The sequence below is a fragment of the Mus musculus genome, chromosome 9 (genome assembly GCF_000001635.26).
Source record: "Mus musculus strain C57BL/6J chromosome 9, GRCm38.p6 C57BL/6J".
Lineage (NCBI taxonomy): Eukaryota > Metazoa > Chordata > Mammalia > Rodentia > Muridae > Mus > Mus musculus.
The window spans coordinates 90,115,439-90,121,506 of record NC_000075.6 but is presented as its reverse complement, the minus strand read 5'-3'; the positions used below and the strand labels follow the sequence as shown (position 1 = coordinate 90,121,506).

The 6,068-nt window shown below is 40.1% G+C and overlaps 1 pseudogene; it reads right to left on the bottom strand.

Moving 5' to 3' along the window:
- Tmem41b-ps (transmembrane protein 41B, pseudogene) lies at positions 344 to 2,628 on the bottom strand (annotated as a pseudogene).

Here is a 6,068-nt window from a genome sequence, read left to right as displayed (position 1 = left end):
ACTCCTATAGTAAAAGTTTGTCCTTTGGCCTCCATACTCTGTAAGTGGCCCTCATGTGCCCTTACAAATACAACACCACACAAATACACATTTACAAAGATGGATAAATACAGAGATGAATAAAAGTCACATCAGACATTCAAAATAGCTCAGGTTCTACAGAATTAGAATGTCATGAACAAATAACAAATACTCTTACTACTGTTAATACAGGGTGTGAGTGTGTGTGTGTGTGTGTGTGTGTGTGTGTCTGTGTGTGTGTGTACACTATATTTGTGCCATAGGATACTCCTCCAGTCCTGGTGGCAGTCAGTTAAGCCAGCGAACTGGTTTCTTATAGTTTTCAGGAATATAAAATAAAAAGTATAAGCGTATAAATGAAAATAATTCTTTTTTTTTCAGTATTATCTTCCTTGTATTTGTAACATGTTAATACTGTGACAGAGATGGATAAGTCCACACTTTGCAGGAGAAACAGGCTTTGAGATGATCAGACTTTGAAGACACAAGGACTCCCACTCCACTAAAGCAAGTGTTCAACATACCAACGGAGATCTTAGTGCTTTACATGGGTCTGTCCTGGCAGGGAACAAAAGCAGCTAAAGGGAGGCTCCAAGAAATGGTGGAGACACCAATCACCATGTCAAGGTGAGAAAGTAGAAGCTTTACAGTTGGCAAAGTGTACCAATCAAGTGCTGCCCCAGTAGGCCATCAGAGGAAAGGCAACAGAGCAATCGCAGATGTACCATGCATGAAAGGTAATTACAATACATTCTTTAATGACCAGACAATCTATGAGGCAAATTTTACAGTCATTGGAACAAATAAACTAGATTTAATCACTAATGTCCTACCTACTGTCAGTTGTTTCAGTATAAAATAATGTCTAAAAAGTATATGCTTTGAGTATTTACTTTGGAACCCCCTTTGAGATAATAAAGACACTGTAACAAAATATCATTATCTTAATATACATTATCAACACCAATATGATACAGATATATAATTCTCCTTTTCTATATGTATGGTGGAAATACTGCAAAACCTAGAAAAAAGGATGAAAACAGACTGGCCAGAATTCAAATTATTGGACTAATCCATGATACAAATTTCCAAGGAAAACTTAAATAACCCATCATTGCTACATACACTGGCCTATGGAAAGTGCTGTCTGAAAAGAGAAAGAAAATGAAAACTCATTTTTGCTTCAAGTATTTGGTTTGTGCTCTGAATTTTTATTTTATTTTATCTTCACTGTTCCTTATTTTACTTTAATACAGGGTGTCTTGTGACTTTCACAGCTAGCCTTAGCCTCCCGGGCAGCTGGAGTTTTAAGTATGTTCCACTGTACCTGAGTTCACGATTTTAGTCATTAGTCAGATGTAAGAGGAAAACACTTCAAATGAATCATTTAGAGTAAGAATTCCAAACCAAGACAATGAGTGATGTCTCAGAGCTAACCCTGGAACAGTGACTCTCACAGGTCAGGTGCAGGTGACAGCACTTCTCATAGGGCCCCAACTTCTGTTCTCCCATATGTGCATTCTCTCTCATGGGCTATTTTACTTTACAAGTCCTTCTTTCAGTGACTGAAGAGGTGATGTCCAAACGTAACATGAATACACCTGCTAATCCTGAGATGACAGTGGTGGTGGCAGGAGTGATGGCGGTGGTAAACGGAAAGCCATGTCTTTTCACTCAAACTTCTGCTTTAGTTGTTTTTGGAAGATGGCTGGCAGGATAGAAAGAAGAGTCAAAACCATCAGAATAAATACCGAGCTCCAGGAAACAGCTTCCCCTGCTGTTGTAAGCTGACACAGAGTTGTTCCTGCCTTGATTGCTACAAAAGAAGGAGGTGCAACACCTAGAAAAGTGCCAATAAAAAACACTTTCAATGGTACATTTATCACAGGAGATGTAATATTAATAAACCAATTAGGAAGAAACGGTGTGATTCTCAAAAATATAATGTAGTTAATAAGATGTTCTCTGTGACGCTCTACCTGCTGTGACCATTTCACTGCCTTCTCTGTTAGGTATTTGTATACAACGGGTCTTCCAACTAAGTAGGAGAGCATGTAGCAGAATGAGGCACCAAGTCCGGAGCACAAACAAACAAGGAATAAGGCAAGTGGGAAGGGATAAAGGAACCCGGAGAGTATACTGAGGAATATGGAACCTGGGATAGCAAATGTTTGCAAAAAAATATATGTAGCAAAATAAGCAACCAGTACTTGTACATAAAAGGTATCCTTATATTTGGAGAGAACTTTTCCTAGAGCCTTGGCGTCATCCATATCTCTCGGAACCTTCATATTCACCCTCTCTTCCTCACTAAGCTGAGGAAAATTTTTATATACCAAAAACATAACAAAAGCTGCACATGAAAAAATGGACACCAGTATAAGGAGTGATGTTCTTGCTGATCCAGCTTCTGCACAAGGCTTTTCGTTCAGATGATCTTTGCTGCCAGGCGCGGCGGAACCCTGGGTCCTCACTGCCCGGTCCCCGGCTGGGGTCGAGTGCAACATTTCGGTGGGCGATCGATCAGCGACTCTGCCTTTCGCCATGGCTGCTGCGGGGGCCGCGAAGAGCTCCTACTGGTGCCGCGCCCCCTTGAATGACCAATGAAAATAATTCTATACAAATAAAACTATCAGGGCTAGAGAGATGGCTCAATGGTTAAGAGCACTGACTGCTCTTCCAGAGGTCCTGAGTTCAATTCCCAGCAACCACATAGTGGCTCACAACCATCTGTAATGAAATCTGATACTCTTTTCTGGTGTGTCCAAAGATAGCGACAGTGTACTCATATACATCAAATAACTAAATCTTTAAAAAAAAAATCACAAGACATTTAAAAAATAAAACTATCAAATACTTAAAAATATGGTAGGTGCATGCTTTGTCATCAATATATTAAATAACAGAATCTACATCAGGTCTAATAAGTAAATTTTTCAATATCCATTTTATTTGTAACTGTGTGAATATTTGTGTGCCCACACAGGTGAATGCAGATGCCCTCAGAAGCTAGAGGCGTTAGATCCTCTTGGAGTTGTGGTTACAGGTAGTTAAGAGCTGTCTAACAGCAGCTGGAAACACAACTTAGAGCCTTGTAACAGCAGAACATATTCTTAACTACTGAGTCATCTCTTTAGCCCCAAGCACAGTAATTTAAACGCAGTGTGAATGTAAATTATATTTCCGAGATATATGTAAGAACTATTACATGATAAGAAAGAAGCTTCGGCTGGGCGTGGTGGCGCACGCCTTTAACCCCAGCACTTGGGAGGCAGAGACAGGCGGATTTCTAAGTTCAAGGCCAGCCTGGTTTACAAAGTGAGTTCCAGGACAGCCAGGGCTATACAGAGAAACCCTGTCTCGAAAAACCAAAAAAAAAAAAAAAAAGAAAGAAAGAAAGAAAAAAGCTTCGATTTTCTTTCTCTCTTCCCCTTCTCTCTCTCTTTCTCTCCCCACTTGGTGATTTCCCTGGCTTCAGTCCTTGGGGCCAATCAACCTGCATTTAATATAATCTAAAAACAAAAACCAAACAACAAAAAACAAATACAAAAACAAAAACAGTAGCTTCATTTCTACTGGTGACAAAGTCATAGGTTTGCTAATTAGCATTGCCTGCCATCTTTATTTTCTTGTTTTAAAGTAATAGTATTCGTTTTATTAATAGTCTATTACATTTACTTGTTGTATATGTGTGTGTGTGTGTGTGTGTGTGTGTGTGTGTGTGTGTGTGTGTGTGAATAAGAGTCACTGTTTCCTTCTACCATATGGAACCTGAGACTAGAGCTCTGGTCAAAAGGCTTGGTGGCAAGACTTTACCCTCTGGACTGTCTCGCTAGCCCTATCTTTGTTTGTTTGTTTATAATTTTGTGTATAAGTGTTTGCCCTCAAGTGTATTTGTGTACCACATGTGTTCCTAGTGCCATGGAGGCCAGAAGAGGACATTAGATCCCCTGATACAGGAGTTACAGGCAGTTGTAGCAGCCAGGTGGGTTCTGGGGATTGAACCCAGGTCCTCTACAAGAGCAAGTAGCTCTTTTAACTGCTGAGTCATCTCTTCAGCCCCACTATCTTCATTATAAAGGAAACACTAAATTTTAGCTTGAGTATGGAGAAAACAATTGTGCTCATGGGCTTCTAGATTAAGCTCTTCTGATCTAATTTTAAAATGGCACAACAAATAATGACTCTTGTCTTGCAGTCCTGAAGGCTTGAGTTTCAGAAGGTGAGAGGAGAGAACCAACTCCACATAGCCTCCCTCTGCCTCACATGGGGGCTGGGGCACTTGTGCAGATACACACAGCATGCACACAGAATATGTTTAAAAAGAGGGAGGGGCGTGCACAGCTGGAACTGGAGTTTCCCTGAGGTGCCCTGTGAGTGATGGGAATTGAACCCAGGCCCTGAACTAGTGCTCTTGATTAGCCATCTCTTCAGTCCTCATAATGAAATCTTTTTTTAAAAGATTTATTTATTATTTATTTTTATATGTAAGTACACTGTAGCTGTCTCCAGACACACCAGGAGAAGGCGTCAGATGTCATTAAGGATGGTAGTGAGCCACCATGTGGTTGCTGAGATTTGAATTCCGGACCTTTGGAAGAGCAGTCAGTGCTCTTAACCACTGAGCCATCTCTCCAGCCCATAATGAAATCTTTCTAAACGACCATAAACATATTTTTGTTGAGCTGACTCCACGGATAAAAGGACCAGTTGCTAAGGTTAATGGCCTCAGTTCTATACCCAGAACCCAGATGATAGGAGTGAACTGACTCTTGCAAGTTGTCTTCTGACCTCCAACAGCTGCATAACACACAATAAATAAATTTTAAAATTTGTTATTAAGGTATAATGTAGATATGGTAAAGATTATTAATTTATGTGTATGTTTGGACATGCCCCAAAATTCACGTAATCATAAAAGATCTAAAAACCAAGATTCCTTAGTGCCCTTTTTTTTTTCTTCTTGTACTTAACAGGACTTTATTGGTTCAACAATGAACAGCAAAGGAAACATTAACTATCACTCTGGGGGCGACATCATGGAGACATCAAAGTTACCCGTGGAAAAGTACCTCTTTCATATTTATCTCCCTCTACCCACCCTGGACATCCAATTGAACGCTGTCCTGATTTTTTCTTTTTTTTCTTTTTGGTTTTTCGAGACAGGGTTTCTCTGTGTAGTCCTGGCTGTCCTGGAACTCACTCTGTAGACCAGGCTGGCCTCAAACTCAGAAATCTGCCTGCCTCTCAAGTGATGGGATTAAAGGCATGTGCCACCACTGCCTGGCTGCTGTCCTGATTTTGAATCAATGATGAAAATGTTCACTCTTATACCTAGCTTCTTCTGCACAACATACTTCTGTTGATTTAAAATCAGAGAGTGGAAATAACATGTGTGGCAAGGATGTGGGAAAACAGGTATCCTCAACTTGCTGGTTGAAATGTAACCTGAGAAAACTTTTCACAAAGTAGTTTAAAGTACATCAGAACCAGGTTTGGTGGTGCATACCTCTAAATCCAGCACTTGGGAGGCAGAGGCAGGTAAATGTTTGAGTTTTGGCTAGCCTGGTCTACAGAGCTAGTTCCAGGACAGCCAGGGCTACACAGAGAAACTTGGTCTCAAAAAAAAAAAAAAAAAAAAAAATAACTGAAAAAAAAATAGAGACAGAGTTTCAGGAGCTAGACACTGTGAGTTCATGGTCCTCTCAGTCTATATAGCCAGTTCCAGGCAAGCCAGGGTTAAATATATTTAGTAAGACTCTGTTGAAAAGAGAAAAGGCTTTGACATAAAGGTTTGCCTAGGATAATTAGGTAGCTACAAAGTGTGGAAGGGCTTCAAATATCAGGGTGACTGTTTTCTGACTTATCTCCCTAATTAACAGCTCTGATCCTTTGTGTGCAATTCATGTAATTTAGTGGGTACAGGGGTACAGTGTTATTTCACAGCAGAGTACATTAAGGAGTTTTTGAACATAGGAACAATGTGAAGAGAGGTTTTGTTGTTGTTGTGGGTTGGGTTTTTTTTTTTTTGAGTATACATCCAA